This window comes from Notolepis coatsorum (assembly GCF_963971535.1).
Source record: "Notolepis coatsorum genome assembly, contig: SCAFFOLD_70, whole genome shotgun sequence".
Taxonomy (NCBI): Eukaryota; Metazoa; Chordata; class Actinopteri; order Aulopiformes; family Paralepididae; genus Notolepis; species Notolepis coatsorum.
The window spans coordinates 415617-435602 of NW_028174564.1; the positions used below are offsets into that span (position 1 = coordinate 415617).

The 19986-nt window shown below is 39.4% G+C and overlaps 1 protein-coding gene across 5 annotated transcripts in view; it reads right to left on the bottom strand.

Moving 5' to 3' along the window:
- The window catches only part of pcgf1 (polycomb group ring finger 1), a 106168-nt gene that overhangs the window by 25728 nt on the left and 60454 nt on the right, over nucleotides 1-19986 (bottom strand). The window lies entirely within an intron of this gene.

Sequence of the window (19986 nt, forward strand, 5' to 3'; positions counted from 1 at the left end):
TTTATAGGACAAGTAGTTACTGTATTTATAGGACCAGTAGTTACTGTCTTTATAGGACAAGTAGTTACTGTCTTTATAGGACAAGTAGTTACTCTATTTATAGGACCAGTAGTTACTGTCTTTATAGGACAAGTAGTTACTGTCTTTATAGGACAAGTAGTTACTGTATTTATAGGACCAGTAGTTACTGTATTTATAGGACCAGTAGTTACTGTATTTATAGGACCAGTAGTTACTGTATTTATAGGACCAGTAGTTACTGTATTTATAGGACAAGTAGTTACTGTATTTATAGGACCAGTAGTTACTGTATTTATAGGACAAGTAGTTACTGTATTTATAGGACAAGTAGTTACTGTATTTATAGGACAAGTAGTTACTGTATTTATAGGACAAGTAGTTACTGTATTTATAGGACCAGTAGTTATTGTCTTTATAGGACAAGTAGTTACTGTATTTATAGGACAAGTAGTTACTGTATTTATAGGACCAGTAGTTACTGTCTTTATAGGACCAGTAGTTACTGTCTTTATAGGACAAGTAGTTACTGTCTTTATAGGACAAGTAGTTACTGTATTTATAGGACCAGTAGTTACTGTCTTTATAGGACAAGTAGTTACTGTATTTATAGGACCAGTAGTTACTGTATTTATAGGACCAATAGTTACTGTATTTATAGGACCAGTAGTTACTGTATTTATAGGACCAGTAGTTACTGTATTTATAGGACCAGTAGTTACTGTATTTATAGGACCAGTAGTTACTGTATTTATAGGACCAGTAGTTACTGTATTTATAGGACAAGTAGTTACTGTATTTATAGGACAAGTAGTTACTGTATTTATAGGACCAGTAGTTACTGTATTTATAGGACCAGTAGTTATTGTCTTTATATGACCAGTAGTTACTGTATTTATAGGACAAGTAGTTACTGTATTTATAGGTAGGGATGGGAATTGATAGGATTTTATCGATACGATTCGATTATCGATTCTGCTTATCGATTCGATTCTTTATCGATTCTCTTATCGATACCTGCTCAATTTATAATTTAAATAAATAAATTGGAAATGCAACAGAACTAAGCTGGTTAGAATAACAACATGCAACTTGACATTTCTGATTGTCATTTATTGTTGAGCCCCCATGTCAGGGGCGACAGTGGCTCGGGAGGTAGAGCAGTCGTCTGGCAATCCGGAGGTTCCCGGTTCGATTCCCGCTCCTCCCGGGCAGCGTGTCGATGTGTCCTTGAGCAAGACACTTAACCCCTAACTGCTCCCGATGAGCAGGTTGGCACCTTGCATGGTTGCCTGCGCCGTCGTTGTGTGAATGTGTGAGTGATTGGGTAAAATGTAAGGAACAAATTGTAAAGCGCTTTGGATAAAAGCGCTATATAAAAAAGCAGCCATTTACCATGTCAGAAAAATACAAAAAACTGTAAAAAATAAAACATTAACTATAGCCTACACTTAAATAAAATAATGTATTTGAGATTCTCTTAAAATGTATTTATTTTTTTATTCTTAAACTAATTTAATCTATTGAATAACAGTCGTTATTCCTCTGACTTCTGTCTCACACAGACACACAGAGTTCCCTCCCCGGGCCCCTGTCCTGTAGGTATTGGCTTGTGTTGCTACACGGACACATTTGTATGTTGCACCATGGTACTTCCTGTCTGACGGACTCAGAGTAGAGACTTAGTAAATAAACAATCCGGCTCTTATTATATGTGAACTAAAGAGTACAAGGTTTACACAACAGTCCCCACCCGCTGTTTTATTGTATTTGTACCTGTACTATCCGCTGTCAGCTGTTTATCTCTCTTTGTGAGCTTGATTAAATAGCGTTAGCTCACGTTAGCTAGCGATAGCTCCGCGGCTAATTTTAGCTCACCCTAAACTAAATCAATGACTATGTTCTAAAGCATTCAAGTAGTTTTCACTGCACATAGAAGTAGCCAAACAGCGGGAGCATATTACCAAAACCCAGGCAATTTCGAGCCCTTAATGAATCAAATAGAGTCTGCCATGGCTACATGCTAACGCTAACATTATTACGCAACTAGGAAAAACCTGGCAGCGATAAGGGAATCGAAAGTCACGGGAGCCACACGGTTCCAGGCATTGGCCAATTAGGAACCGGTTCCCAACCGGAACCGGTTTTCGATTCCCATCCCTATTTATAGGACCAGTAGTTACTGTATTTATAGGACCAGTAGTTATTGTCTTTATAGGACCAGTAGTTACTGTATTTATAGGACCAGTAGTTACTGTATTTATAGGACAAGTAGTTACTGTCTGTATAGGACAAGTAGTTACTGTATTTATAGGACCAGTAGTTACTGTATTTATAGGACCAGTAGTTACTGTATTTATAGGACAAGTAGTTACTGTATTTATATGACCAGTAGTTACTGTCTTTATAGGACAAGTAGTTACTGTATTTATAGGACAAGTAGTTACTGTCTTTATAGGACCAGTAGTTACTGTATTTATAGGACCAGTAGGTACTGTCTTTATATGACCAGTAGTTACTGTATTTATAGGACCAGTAGTTACTGTATTTATAGGACCAGTAGTTACTGTATTTATAGGACCAGTAGTTACTGTATTTATAGGACCAGTAGTTACTGTATTTATAGGACCAGTAGTTACTGTATTTATAGGACCAGTAGTTACTGTATTTATAGGACCAGTAGTTACTGTATTTATAGGACAAGTAGTTACTGTATTTATAGGACCAGTAGTTACTGTATTTATAGGACCAGTAGTTACTGTATTTATAGGACCAGTAGTTACTGTATTTATAGGACAAGTAGTTACTGTATTTATAGGACCAGTAGTTATTGTATTTATAGGACCAGTAGTTATTGTATTTATAGGACAAGTAGTTACTGTATTTATAGGACCAGTAGTTACTGTATTTATAGGACCAGTAGTTACTGTCTTTATAGGACAAGTAGTTACTGTATTTATAGGACAAGTAGTTACTGTATTTATAGGACCAGTAGTTACTGTCTTTATAGGACCAGTAGTTACTGTCTTTATAGGACAAGTAGTTACTGTATTTATAGGACCAGTAGTTACTGAATTTATAGGACAAGTAGTTATTGTATTTATAGGACCAGTAGTTACTGTATTTATAGGACAAGTAGTTACTGTATTTACAGGACAAGTAGTTACTGTCTTTATAGGACAAGTAGTTATTGTATTTATAGGACAAGTAGTTACTGTATTTATAGGACACGTAGTTACTGTATTTATAGGACAAGTAGTTACTGTATTTATAGGACCAGTAGTTACTGTATTTATAGGACAAGTAGTTACTGTATTTATAGGACAAGTAGTTACTGTATTTATAGGACAAGTAGTTACTGTCTTTATAGGACAAGTAGTTACTGTCTTTATAGGACAAGTAGTTACTGTCTTTATAGGACAAGTAGTTACTGTCTTTATAGGACAAGTAGTTACTGTCTTTATAGGACAAGTAGTTACTGTCTTTATAGGACCAGTAGTTACTGTCTTTATAGGACCAGTAGTTACTGTCTTTATAGGACAAGTAGTTACTGTCTTTATAGGACAAGTAGTTACTGTATTTATAGGACCAGCAGTTACTGTATTTATAGGACCAGTAGTTACTGTATTTATAGGACCAATAGTTACTGTATTTATAGGACAAGTAGTTACTGTATTTATAGGACCAGTAGTTACTGTATTTATAGGACCAGTAGTTACTGTATTTATAGGACCAGTAGTTACTGTATTTATAGGACAAGTAGTTACTGTCTTTATAGGACAAGTAGTTACTGTCTTTATAGGACAAGTAGTTACTGTATTTATAGGACAAGTAGTTACTGTATTTATAGGACCAATAGTTATTGTATTTATAGGACCAGTAGTTACTGTCTTTATAGGACCAGTAGTTACTGTCTTTATAGGACAAGTAGTTACTGTATTTATAGGACAAGTAGTTACTGTATTTATAGGACCAGTAGTTACTGTCTTTATAGGACCAGTAGTTACTGTATTTATAGGACCAGTAGTTACTGTCTTTATAGGACCAGTAGTTACTGTATTTATAGGACCAGTAGTTACTGTCTTTATAGGACAAGTAGTTACTGTCTTTATAGGACCAGTAGTTACTGTATTTATAGGACAAGTAGTTACTGTATTTATAGGACAAGTAGTTACTGTATTTATAGGACAAGTAGTTACTGTATTTATAGGACAAGTAGTTACTGTATTTATAGGACCAGTAGTTACTGTATTTATAGGACAAGTAGTTACTGTATTTATAGGACACATAGTTACTGTCTTTATAGGACAAGTAGTTACTGTATTTATAGGACAAGTAGTTACTGTATTTATAGGACCAGTAGTTACTGTATTTATAGGACAAGTAGTTACTGTATTTATAGGACAAGTAGTTACTGTATTTATAGGACCAGTAGTTACTGTCTTTATAGGACCAGTAGTTACTGTCTTTATAGGACCAGTAGTTACTGTCTTTATAGGACAAGTAGTTACTGTATTTATAGGACAAGTAGTTACTGTCTTTATAGGACAAGTAGTTACTGTATTTATAGGACCAGCAGTTACTGTATTTATAGGACCAGTAGTTACTGTATTTATAGGACCAATAGTTACTGTATTTATAGGACCAGTAGTTACTGTATTTATAGGACCAGTAGTTACTGTATTTATAGGACCAGTAGTTACTGTATTTATAGGACCAGTAGTTACTGTATTTATAGGACAAGTAGTTACTGTATTTATAGGACCAGTAGTTACTGTATTTATAGGACCAGTAGTTACTGTATTTATAGGACCAGTAGTTACTGTATTTATAGGACAAGTAGTTACTGTCTTTATAGGACAAGTAGTTACTGTCTTTATAGGACAAGTAGTTACTGTCTTTATAGGACCAGTAGTTACTGTCTTTATAGGACAAGTAGTTACTGTATTTATAGGACAAGTAGTTACTGTATTTATAGGACCAATAGTTATTGTATTTATAGGACCAGTAGTTACTGTCTTTATAGGACCAGTAGTTACTGTCTTTATAGGACAAGTAGTTACTGTCTTTATAGGACAAGTAGTTACTGTCTTTATAGGACCAGTAGTTACTGTATTTATAGGACAAGTAGTTACTGTATTTATAGGACAAGTAGTTACTGTATTTATAGGACCAGTAGTTACTGTATTTATAGGACAAGTAGTTACTGTATTTATAGGACAAGTAGTTACTGTATTTATAGGACAAGTAGTTACTGTATTTATAGGACAAGTAGTTACTGTCTTTATAGGACCAGTAGTTACTGTCTTGATAGGACAAGTAGTTACTGTATTTATAGGACAAGTAGTTACTGTCTTTATAGGACCAGTAGTTACTGTATTTATAGGACCAGTAGTTACTGTATTTATAGGACCAGTAGTTACTGTCTTTATAGGACAAGTAGTTACTGTATTTATAGGACAAGTAGTTACTGTATTTATAGGACCAGTAGTTACTGTATTTATAGGACAAGTAGTTACTGTCTTTATAGGACAAGTAGTTACTGTATTTATAGGACCAGTAGTTACTGTCTTTATAGGACAAGTAGTTACTGTCTTTATAGGACAAGTAGTTACTGTCTTTATAGGACCAGTAGTTACTGTATTTATAGGACAAGTAGTTACTGTATTTATAGGACCAGTAGTTACTGTATTTATATGACAAGTAGTTACTGTATTTATAGGACCAGTAGTTACTGTATTTATAGGACAAGTAGTTACTGTATTTATAGGACCAGTAGTTACTGTATTTATACGACCAGTAGTTACTGTATTTATAGGACCAGTAGTTACTGTATTTATAGGACAAGTAGTTACTGTATTTATAGGACAAGTAGTTACTGTATTTATAGGACCAGTAGTTACTGTATTTATAGGACCAGTAGTTACTGTATTTATAGAACAAGTAGTTACTGTATTTATAGGACCAGTAGTTACTGTATTTATAGGATAAGTAGTTATTGTATTTATAGGACCAGTAGTTACTGTATTTATAGGACCAGTAGTTACTGTCTTTATAGGACAAGTAGTTACTGTATTTATAGGACAAGTAGTTACTGTATTTATAGGACAAGTAGTTACTGTCTTTATAGGACCAGTAGTTACTGTCTTGATAGGACAAGTAGTTACTGTATTTATAGGACAAGTAGTTACTGTCTTTATAGGACCAGTAGTTACTGTATTTATAGGACCAGTAGTTACTGTATTTATAGGACCAGTAGTTACTGTCTTTATAGGACAAGTAGTTACTGTATTTATAGGACAAGTAGTTACTGTATTTATAGGACCAGTAGTTACTGTATTTATAGGACAAGTAGTTACTGTCTTTATAGGACAAGTAGTTACTGTATTTATAGGACCAGTAGTTACTGTCTTTATAGGACAAGTAGTTACTGTCTTTATAGGACAAGTAGTTACTGTCTTTATAGGACCAGTAGTTACTGTATTTATAGGACAAGTAGTTACTGTATTTATAGGACCAGTAGTTACTGTATTTATATGACAAGTAGTTACTGTATTTATAGGACCAGTAGTTACTGTATTTATAGGACAAGTAGTTACTGTATTTATAGGACCAGTAGTTACTGTATTTATACGACCAGTAGTTACTGTATTTATAGGACCAGTAGTTACTGTATTTATAGGACAAGTAGTTACTGTATTTATAGGACAAGTAGTTACTGTATTTATAGGACCAGTAGTTACTGTCTTTATAGGACCAGTAGTTACTGTATTTATAGAACAAGTAGTTACTGTATTTATAGGACCAGTAGTTACTGTATTTATAGGATAAGTAGTTATTGTATTTATAGGACCAGTAGTTACTGTATTTATAGGACCAGTAGTTACTGTCTTTATAGGACAATTAGTTACTGTCTTTATAGGACAAGTAGTTACTGTATTTATAGAACAAGTAGTTACTGTATTTATAGGACCAGTAGTTACTGTATTTATAGGACCAGTAGTTACTGTCTTTATAGGACAAGTAGTTACTGTCTTTATAGGACAAGCAGTTACTGTATTTATAGGACCAGTAGTTACTGTCTTTATAGGACAAGTAGTTACTGTATTTATATGACCAGTAGTTACTGTATTTATAGGACAAGTAGTTACTGTATTTATAGGACCAGTAGTTACTGTATTTATAGGACAAGTAGTTACTGTATTTATAGTACAAGTAGTTACTGTCTTTATAGGACAAGTAGTTATTGTATTTATAGGACAAGTAGTTACTGTATTTATAGGACAAGTAGTTACTGTCTTTATAGGACAAGTAGTTACTGTATTTATAGGACAAGTAGTTACTGTATTTATAGGACCAGTAGTTACTGTATTTATAGGACCAGTAGTTACTGTATTTATAGGACAAGTAGTTACTGTATTTATAGGACCAGTAGTTACTGTATTTATAGGACAAGTAGTTACTGTCTTTATAGGACAAGTAGTTACTGTATTTATAGGACCAGTAGTTACTGTCTTTATAGGACAAGTAGTTACTGTCTTTATAGGACAAGTAGTTACTGTCTTTATAGGACCAGTAGTTACTGTATTTATAGGACAAGTAGTTACTGTATTTATAGGACCAGTAGTTACTGTATTTATAGGACCAGTAGTTACTGTCTTTATAGGACAAGTAGTTACTGTATTTATAGGACCAGTAGTTACTGTATTTATAGGACCAGTAGTTACTGTATTTATAGGACAAGTAGTTACTGTATTTATAGGACAAGTAGTTACTGTATTTATAGGACCAGTAGTTACTGTCTTTATAGGACCAGTAGTTACTGTATTTATAGAACAAGTAGTTACTGTATTTATAGGACCAGTAGTTACTGTATTTATAGGACAAGTAGTTATTGTATTTATAGGACCAGTAGTTACTGTATTTATAGGACCAGTAGTTACTGTCTTTATAGGACAAGTAGTTACTGTCTTTATAGGACAAGTAGTTACTGTATTTATAGAACAAGTAGTTACTGTATTTATAGGACAAGTAGTTACTGTATTTATAGGACCAGTAGTTACTGTCTTTATAGGACAAGTAGTTACTGTATTTATAGGACAAGTAGTTACTGTATTTATAGGACAAGTAGTTACTGTATTTATAGGACCAGTAGTTACTGTCTTTATAGGACAAGTAGTTACTGTATTTATAGAACAAGTAGTTACTGTATTTATAGGACCAGTAGTTACTGAATTTATAGGACAAGTAGTTATTGTATTTATAGGACCAGTAGTTACTGTATTTATAGGACAAGTAGTTACTGTATTTACAGGACAAGTAGTTACTGTCTTTATAGGACAAGTAGTTATTGTATTTATAGGACAAGTAGTTACTGTATTTATAGGACAAGTAGTTACTGTCTTTATAGGACAAGTAGTTACTGTATTTATAGGACAAGTAGTTACTGTATTTATAGGACAAGTAGTTACTGTCTTTATAGGACAAGTAGTTACTGTATTTATAGGACCAGTAGTTACTGTATTTATAGGACCAGTAGTTACTGTATTTATAGGACCAGTAGTTACTGTATTTATAGGACCAGTAGTTACTGTCTTTATAGGACCAGTAGTTACTGTATTTATAGGACCAGTAGTTACTGTCTTTATAGGACAAGTAGTTACTGTCTTTATAGGACAAGTAGTTACTGTCTTTATAGGACCAGTAGTTACTGTCTTTATAGGACAAGTAGTTACTGTATTTATAGGACAAGTAGTTACTGTCTTTATAGGACAAGTAGTTACTGTATTTATAGGACCAGTAGTTACTGTATTTATAGGACCAGTAGTTACTGTATTTATAGGACAAGTAGTTACTGTATTTATAGGACCAGTAGTTACTGTATTTATAGGACCAGCAGTTACTGTATTTATAGGACCAGTAGTTACTGTATTTATAGGACCAATAGTTACTGTATTTATAGGACCAGTAGTTACTGTATTTATAGGACCAGTAGTTACTGTATTTATAGGACCAGTAGTTACTGTATTTATAGGACCAGTAGTTACTGTATTTATAGGACCAGTAGTTACTGTATTTATAGGACCAGTAGTTACTGTATTTATAGGGCCAGTAGTTACTGTATTTATAGGACCAGTAGTTACTGTATTTATAGGACAAGTAGTTACTGTATTTATAGGACCAGTAGTTACTGTATTTATAGGACAAGTAGTTACTGTATTTATAGGACAAGTAGTTACTGTATTTATATGACAAGTAGTTACTGTCTTTATAGGACAAGTAGTTACTGTCTTTATAGGACAAGTAGTTACTGTCTTTATAGGACCAGTAGTTACATGTAGGACTGGGAGCTCTACTGAATATGAAGCTCTACTGTCATCATGGATCATGTAGGACTGGGAGCTCTACTGAATATGAAGGTCTACTGTCATCATGGATCATGTAGGACTGGGAGCTCTACTGAATATGAAGCTCTACTGTCATCATGGATCATGTAGGACTGGGAGCTCTACTGAATATGAAGGTCTACTGTCATCATGGATCATGTAGGACTGGGAGCTCTACTGAATATGAAGGTCTACTGTCATCATGGATCCATGTAGGACTGGGAGCTCTACTGAATATGAAGCTCTACTGTCATCATGGATCATGTAGGACTGGGAGCTCTACTGAATATGAAGCTCTACTGTCATCATGGATCATGTAGGACTGGGAGCTCTACTGAATATGAAGCTCTACTGTCATCATGGATCATGTAGGACTGGGAGCTCTACTGAATATGAAGCTCTACTGTCATCATGGATCATGTAGGACTGGGAGCTCTACTGAATATGAAGCTCTACTGTCATCATGGATCCATGTAGGACTGGGAGCTCTACTGAATATGAAGCTCTACTGCCATCATGGATCATGTAGGACTGGGAGCTCTACTGAATATGAAGCTCTACTGTCATCATGGATCATGTAGGACTGGGAGCTCTACTGAATATGAAGCTCTACTGTCATCATGGATCATGTAGGACTGGGAGCTCCACTGAATATGAAGGTCTACTGTCATCATGGATCCATGTAGGACTGGGAGCTCTACTGAATATGAAGGTCTACTGTCATCATGGATCATGTAGGACTGGGAGCTCTACTGAATATGAAGCTCTACTGTCATCATGGATCATGTAGGACTGGGAGCTCTACTGAATATGAAGGTCTACTGTCATCATGGATCATGTAGGACTGGGAGCTCTACTGAATATGAAGGTCTACTGTCATCATGGATCATGTAGGACTGGGAGCTCTACTGAATATGAAGCTCTACTGTCATCATGGATCATGTAGGACTGGGAGCTCTACTGAATATGAAGCTCTACTGTCATCATGGATCATGTAGGACTGGGAGCTCTACTGAATATGAAGCTCTACTGTCATCATGGATCATGTAGGACTGGGAGCTCTACTGAATATGAAGGTCTACTGTCATCATGGATCATGTAGGACTGGGAGCTCTACTGAATATGAAGCTCTACTGTCATCATGGATCATGTAGGACTGGGAGCTCTACTGAATATGAAGCTCTACTGTCATCATGGATCATGTAGGACTGGGAGCTCTACTGAATATGAAGCTCTACTGTCATCATGGATCATGTAGGACTGGGAGCTCTACTGAATATGAAGCTCTACTGTCTTCATGGATCATGTAGGACTGGGAGCTCTACTGAATATGAAGCTCTACTGTCATCATGGATCATGCAGGACTGGGAGCTCTACTGAATATGAAGGTCTACTGTCATCATGGATCATGTAGGACTGGGAGCTCTACTGAATATGAAGCTCTACTGTCGTCATGGATCATGTAGGACTGGGAGCTCTACTGAATATGAAGCTCTACTGTCATCATGGATCATGTAGGACTGGGAGCTCTACTGAATATGAAGCTCTACTGTCATCATGGATCATGTAGGACTGGGAGCTCTACTGAATATGAAGGTCTACTGTCATCATGGATCATGTAGGACTGGGAGCTCTACTGAATATGAAGCTCTACTGTCATCATGGATCATGTAGGACTGGGAGCTCTACTGAATATGAAGCTCTACTGTCATCATGGATCCATGTAGGACTGGGAGCTCTACTGAATATGAAGCTCTACTGTCATCATGGACCATGTAGGACTGGGAGCTCTACTGAATATGAAGCTCTACTGTCATCATGGATCATGTAGGACTGGGAGCTCTACTGAATATGAAGCTCTACTGTCATCATGGATCATGTAGGACTGGGAGCTCTACTGAATATGAAGCTCTACTGTCATCATGGATCATGTAGGACTGGGAGCTCTACTGAATATGAAGCTCTACTGTCATCATGGATCATGTAGGACTGGGAGCTCCACTGAATATGAAGCTCTACTGTCATCATGGATCATGTAGGACTGGGAGCTCTACTGAATATGAAGCTCTACTGTCATCATGGATCCATGTAGGACTGGGAGCTCTACTGAATATGAAGCTCTACTGTCATCATGGATCATGTAGGACTGGGAGCTCTACTGAATATGAAGGTCTACTGTCATCATGGATCCATGTAACTCTGGGAGCTCTACTGAATATGAAGCTCTACTGTCATCATGGATCATGTAGGACTGGGAGCTCTACTGAATATGAAGCTCTACTGTCATCATGGATCATGTAGGACTGGGAGCTCTACTGAATATGAAGCTCTACTGTCATCATGGATCATGTAGGACTGGGAGCTCTACTGAATATGAAGCTCTACTGTCATCATGGATCATGTAGGACTGGGAGCTCTACTGAATATGAAGGTCTACTGTCATCATGGATCATGTAGGACTGGGAGCTCTACTGAATATGAAGGTCTACTGTCATCATGGATCATGTAGGACTGGGAGCTCTACTGAATATGAAGCTCTACTGTCATGGATCATGTAGGACTGGGAGCTCCACTGAATATGAAGGTCTACTGTCATCATGGATCATGTAGGACTGGGAGCTCTACTGAATATGAAGGTCTACTGTCATCATGGATCATGTAGGACTGGGAGCTCTACTGAATATGAAGCTCTACTGTCATCATGGATCATGTAGGACTGGGAGCTCTACTGAATATGAAGCTCTACGGTCATCATGGATCATGTAGGACTGGGAGCTCTACTGAATATGAAGCTCTACTGTCATCATGGATCATGTAGGACTGGGAGCTCCACTGAATATGAAGGTCTACTGTCATCATGGATCATGTAGGACTGGGAGCTCTACTGAATATGAAGCTCTACTGTCATCATGGATCATGTAGGACTGGGAGCTCTACTGAATATGAAGGTCTACTGTCATCATGGATCATGTAGGACTGGGAGCTCTACTGAATATGAAGCTCTACTGTCATCATGGATCATGTAGGACTGGGAGCTCCACTGAATATGAAGGTCTACTGTCATCATGGATCATGTAGGACTGGGAGCTCTACTGAATATGAAGGTCTACTGTCATCATGGATCATGTAGGACTGGGAGCTCTACTGAATATGAAGGTCTACTGTCATCATGGATCATGTAGGACTGGGAGCTCTACTGAATATGAAGGTCTACTGTCATCATGGATCATGTAGGACTGGGAGCTCTACTGAATATGAAGGTCTACTGTCATCATGGATCATGTAGGACTGGGAGCTCTACTGAATATGAAGCTCTGTCATCATGGATCATGTAGGACTGGGAGCTCCACTGAATATGAAGGTCTACTGTCATCATGGATCATGTAGGACTGGGAGCTCTACTGAATATGAAGCTCTAGTGTCATCATGGATCATGTAGGACTGGGAGCTCTACTGAATATGAAGGTCTACTGTCATCATGGATCATGTAGGACTGGGAGCTCTACTGAATATGAAGCTCTACTGTCATCATGGATCATGTAGGACTGGGAGCTCTACTGAATATGAAGCTCTACTGTCATCATGGATCATGTAGGACTGGGAGCTCTACTGAATATGAAGCTCTACTGTCATCATGGATCATGTAGGACTGGGAGCTCTACTGAATATGAAGCTCTACTGTCATCATGGATCATGTAGGACTGGGAGCTCTACTGAATATGAAGGTCTACTGTCATCATGGATCATGCAGGACTGGGAGCTCTACTGAATATGAAGCTCTACTGTCATGGATCATGTAGGACTGGGAGCTCTACTGAATATGAAGCTCTACTGTCATCATGGATCATGTAGGACTGGGAGCTCTACTGAATATGAAGCTCTACTGTCATCATGGACCATGTAGGACTGGGAGCTCTACTGAATATGAAGGTCTACTGTCATCATGGATCATGTAGGACTGGGAGCTCTACTGAATATGAAGCTCTACTGTCATCATGGATCATGTAGGACTGGGAGCTCCACTGAATATGAAGCTCTACTGTCATCATGGATCATGTAGGACTGGGAGCTCCACTGAATATGAAGGTCTACTGTCATCATGGATCATGTAGGACTGGGAGCTCTACTGAATATGAAGGTCTACTGTCATCATGGATCATGTAGGACTGGGAGCTCTACTGAATATGAAGCTCTACTGTCATCATGGATCATGTAGGACTGGGAGCTCTACTGAATATGAAGCTCTACTGTCATCATGGACCATGTAGGACTGGGAGCTCTACTGAATATGAAGCTCTACTGTCATCATGGATCATGTAGGACTGGGAGCTCTACTGAATATGAAGCTCTACTGTCATCATGGATCATGTAGGACTGGGAGCTCTACTGAATATGAAGCTCTACTGTCATCATGGATCATGTAGGACTGGGAGCTCTACTGAATATGAAGCTCTACTGTCATCATGGATCATGTAGGACTGGGAGCTCTACTGAATATGAAGGTCTACTGTCATCATGGATCATGTAGGACTGGGAGCTCTACTGAATATGAAGCTCTACTGTCATCATGGATCATGTAGGACTGGGAGCTCTACTGAATATGAAGGTCTACTGTCATCATGGATCATGTAGGACTGGGAGCTCTACTGAATATGAAGGTCTACTGTCATCATGGATCATGTAGGACTGGGAGCTCTACTGAATATGAAGCTCTACTGTCATCATGGATCATGTAGGACTGGGAGCTCTACTGAATATGAAGCTCTACTGTCTTCATGGATCATGTAGGACTGGGAGCTCTACTGAATATGAAGCTCTACTGTCATCATGGATCATGTAGGACTGGGAGCTCTACTGAATATGAAGCTCTACTGTCATCATGGATCATGCAGGACTGGGAGCTCTACTGAATATGAAGGTCTACTGTCATCATGGATCATGTAGGACTGGGAGCTCTACTGAATATGAAGCTCTACTGTCATCATGGATCATGTAGGACTGGGAGCTCTACTGAATATGAAGCTCTACTGTCATCATGGATCATGTAGGACTGGGAGCTCTACTGAATATGAAGCTCTACTGTCATCATGGATCATGTAGGACTGGGAGCTCTACTGAATATGAAGGTCTACTGTCATCATGGATCATGTAGGACTGGGAGCTCTACTGAATATGAAGCTCTACTGTCATCATGGATCATGTAGGACTGGGAGCTCTACTGAATATGAAGCTCTACTGTCATCATGGATCCATGTAGGACTGGGAGCTCTACTGAATATGAAGCTCTACTGTCATCATGGACCATGTAGGACTGGGAGCTCTACTGAATATGAAGCTCTACTGTCATCATGGATCATGTAGGACTGGGAGCTCTACTGAATATGAAGCTCTACTGTCATCATGGATCATGTAGGACTGGGAGCTCTACTGAATATGAAGCTCTACGGTCATCATGGATCATGTAGGACTGGGAGCTCTACTGAATATGAAGCTCTACTGTCATCATGGATCATGTAGGACTGGGAGCTCCACTGAATATGAAGGTCTACTGTCATCATGGATCATGTAGGACTGGGAGCTCTACTGAATATGAAGCTCTACTGTCATCATGGATCATGTAGGACTGGGAGCTCTACTGAATATGAAGGTCTACTGTCATCATGGATCATGTAGGACTGGGAGCTCTACTGAATATGAAGGTCTACTGTCATCATGGATCATGTAGGACTGGGAGCTCTACTGAATATGAATGTCTACTGTCATCATGGATCATGTAGGACTGGGAGCTCTACTGAATATGAAGCTCTACTGTCATCATGGATCATGTAGGACTGGGAGCTCTACTGAATATGAAGCTCTACGGTCATCATGGATCATGTAGGACTGGGAGCTCTACTGAATATGAAGCTCTACTGTCATCATGGATCATGTAGGACTGGGAGCTCCACTGAATATGAAGGTCTACTGTCATCATGGATCATGTAGGACTGGGAGCTCTACTGAATATGAAGCTCTACTGTCATCATGGATCATCTAGGACTGGGAGCTCTACTGAATATGAAGGTCTACTGTCATCATGGATCATGTAGGACTGGGAGCTCTACTGAATATGAAGGTCTACTGTCATCATGGATCATGTAGGACTGGGAGCTCTACTGAATATGAAGGTCTACTGTCATCATGGATCATGTAGGACTGGGAGCTCTACTGAATATGAAGCTCTACTGTCATCATGGATCATGTAGGACTGGGAGCTCTACTGAATATGAAGCTCTGTCATCATGGATCATGTAGGACTGGGAGCTCCACTGAATATGAAGGTCTACTGTCATCATGGATCATGTAGGACTGGGAGCTCTACTGAATATGAAGCTCTACTGTCATCATGGATCATGTAGGACTGGGAGCTCTACTGAATATGAAGGTCTACTGTCATCATGGATCATGTAGGACTGGGAGCTCTACTGAATATGAAGCTCTACTGTCATCATGGATCATGTAGGACTGGGAGCTCTACTGAATATGAAGGTCTACTGTCATCATGGATCATGTAGGACTGGGAGCTCTACTGAATATGAAGCTCTACTGTCATCATGGATCATGTAGGACTGGGAGCTCTACTGAATATGAAGCTCTACTGTCATCATGGATCATGTAGGACTGGGAGCTCTACTGAATATGAAGTTCTACTGTCATCATGGATCATGTAGGACTGGGAGCTCTACTGAATATGAAGCTCTACTGTCATCATGGATCATGTAGGACTGGGAGCTCTACTGAATATGAAGCTCTACTGTCATCATGGATCATGTAGGACTGGGAGCTCTACTGAATATGAAGCTCTACTGTCATCATGGATCATGTAGGACTGGGAGCTCTACTGAATATGAAGCTCTACTGTCATCATAGATCATGTAGGACTGGGAGCTCTACTGAATATGAAGGTCTACTGTCATCATGGATCATGTAGGACTGGGAGCTCTACTGAATATGAAGCTCTACTGTCATCATGGATCATGTAGGACTGGGAGCTCTACTGAATATGAAGGTCTACTGTCATCATGGATCATGTAGGACTGGGAGCTCTACTGAATATGAAGCTCTACTGTCATCATGGATCCATGTAGGACTGGGAGCTCTACTGAATATGAAGCTCTACTGTCATCATGGATCATGTAGGACTGGGAGCTCTACTGAATATGAAGCTCTACTGTCATCATGGATCATGTAGGACTGGGAGCTCTACTGAATATGAAGCTCTACTGTCATCATGGATCATGTAGAACTGGGAGCTCTACTGAATATGAAGCTCTACTGTCATCATGGATCATGTAGGACTGGGAGCTCTACTGAATATGAAGCTCTACTGTCATCATGGATCATGTAGGACTGGGAGCTCTACTGAATATGAAGCTCTACTGTCATCATGGATCATGTAGGACTGGGAGCTCTACTGAATATGAAGGTCTACTGTCATCATGGATCATGTAGGACTGGGAGCTCTACTGAATATGAAGGTCTACTGTCATCATGGATCATGTAGGACTGGGAGCTCTACTGAATATGAAGGTCTACTGTCATCATGGATCATGTAGGACTGGGAGCTCTACTGAATATGAAGCTCTACTGTCATCATGGATCATGTAGGACTGGGAGCTCTACTGAATATGAAGCTCTACGGTCATCATGGATCATGTAGGACTGGGAGCTCTACTGAATATGAAGCTCTACTGTCATCATGGATCATGTAGGACTGGGAGCTCCACTGAATATGAAGGTCTACTGTCATCATGGATCATGTAGGACTGGGAGCTCTACTGAATATGAAGCTCTACTGTCATCATGGATCATCTAGGACTGGGAGCTCTACTGAATATGAAGGTCTACTGTCATCATGGATCATGTAGGACTGGGAGCTCTACTGAATATGAAGGTCTACTGTCATCATGGATCATGTAGGACTGGGAGCTCTACTGAATATGAAGGTCTACTGTCATCATGGATCATGTAGGACTGGGAGCTCTACTGAATATGAAGCTCTACTGTCATCATGGATCATGTAGGACTGGGAGCTCTACTGAATATGAAGCTCTGTCATCATGGATCATGTAGGACTGGGAGCTCCACTGAATATGAAGGTCTACTGTCATCATGGATCATGTAGGACTGGGAGCTCTACTGAATATGAAGCTCTACTGTCATCATGGATCATGTAGGACTGGGAGCTCTACTGAATATGAAGGTCTACTGTCATCATGGATCATGTAGGACTGGGAGCTCTACTGAATATGAAGCTCTACTGTCATCATGGATCATGTAGGACTGGGAGCTCTACTGAATATGAAGGTCTACTGTCATCATGGATCATGTAGGACTGGGAGCTCTACTGAATATGAAGCTCTACTGTCATCATGGATCATGTAGGACTGGGAGCTCTACTGAATATGAAGCTCTACTGTCATCATGGATCATGTAGGACTGGGAGCTCTACTGAATATGAAGTTCTACTGTCATCATGGATCATGTAGGACTGGGAGCTCTACTGAATATGAAGCTCTACTGTCATCATGGATCATGTAGGACTGGGAGCTCTACTGAATATGAAGCTCTACTGTCATCATGGATCATGTAGGACTGGGAGCTCTACTGAATATGAAGCTCTACTGTCATCATGGATCATGTAGGACTGGGAGCTCTACTGAATATGAAGCTCTACTGTCATCATAGATCATGTAGGACTGGGAGCTCTACTGAATATGAAGGTCTACTGTCATCATGGATCATGTAGGACTGGGAGCTCTACTGAATATGAAGCTCTACTGTCATCATGGATCATGTAGGACTGGGAGCTCTACTGAATATGAAGGTCTACTGTCATCATGGATCATGTAGGACTGGGAGCTCTACTGAATATGAAGCTCTACTGTCATCATGGATCCATGTAGGACTGGGAGCTCTACTGAATATGAAGCTCTACTGTCATCATGGATCATGTAGGACTGGGAGCTCTACTGAATATGAAGCTCTACTGTCATCATGGATCATGTAGGACTGGGAGCTCTACTGAATATGAAGCTCTACTGTCATCATGGATCATGTAGAACTGGGAGCTCTACTGAATATGAAGCTCTACTGTCATCATGGATCATGTAGGACTGGGAGCTCTACTGAATATGAAGCTCTACTGTCATCATGGATCATGTAGGACTGGGAGCTCTACTGAATATGAAGCTCTACTGTCATCATGGATCATGTAGGACTGGGAGCTCTACTGAATATGAAGGTCTACTGTCATCATGGATCATGTAGGACTGGGAGCTCTACTGAATATGAAGCTCTACTGTCATCATGGATCATGTAGGACTGGGAGCTCCACTGAATATGAAGGTCTACTGTCATCATGGATCATGTAGGACTGGGAGCTCTACTGAATATGAAGGTCTACTGTCATCATGGATCCATGTAGGACTGGGAGCTCTACTGAATATGAAGCTCTACTGTCATCATGGATCATGTAGGACTGGGAGCTCTACTGAATATGAAGCTCTACTGTCATCATGGATCCTGTCCATGTTTTTGTATTTTTCTGACATGGTAAATGGCTGCTTTTTTATATAGCGCTTTTATCCAAAGCGCTTTACAATTTGTTCCTTACATTTTACCCAATCACTCACACATTCACACAACGACGGCGCAGGCAACCATGCAAGGTGCCAACCTGCTCATCGGGAGCAGTTAGGGGTTAAGTGTCTTGCTCAAGGACACATCGACACGCTGCCCGGGAGGAGCGGGAATCGAACCGGGAACCTCCGGATTGCCAGACGACTGCTCTACCTCCGAAGCCACTGTCGCCCCTGACATGGGGGCTCAACAATAAATGACAATCAGAAATGTCAAGTTGCATGTTGTTATTCTAACCAGCTTAGTTCTGTTGCATTTCCAATTTATTTATTTAAATTATAAATTGATCAGGTATCGATAAGAGAATCGATAAAGAATCGAATCAATAAGCAGAATCGATAATGGAATCGTATCGATAAAATCCTATCAATTCCCATCCCTAGCACTGACCAGGTGTTTATCATGTCAGCAGCACTGACCAGGTGTTTATCATGTCAGCAGCACTGACCAGGTGTTTATCATGTCAGCAGCACTGACCAGGTGTTTATCATGTCAGCAGCACTGACCAGGTGTTTATCATGTCAGCAGCACTGACCAGGTGTTTATCATGTGAGCAGCACTGACCAGGTGTTTATCATGTGAGCAGCACTGACCAGGTGTTTATCATGTCAGCAGCACTGACCAGGTGTTTATCATGTCAGCAGCACTGACCAGGTGTTTATCATGTCAGCAGCACTGACCAGGTGTTTATCATGTCAGCAGCACTGACCAGGTGTTTATCATGTCAGCAGCACTGACCAGGTGTTTATCATGTGAGCAGCACTGACCAGGTGTTTATCATGTGAGCAGCACTGACCAGGTGTTTATCATGTCAGCAGCACTGACCAGGTGTTTATCATGTCAGCAGCACTGACCAGGTGTTTATCATGTCAGCAGCACTGACCAGGTGTTTATCATGTCA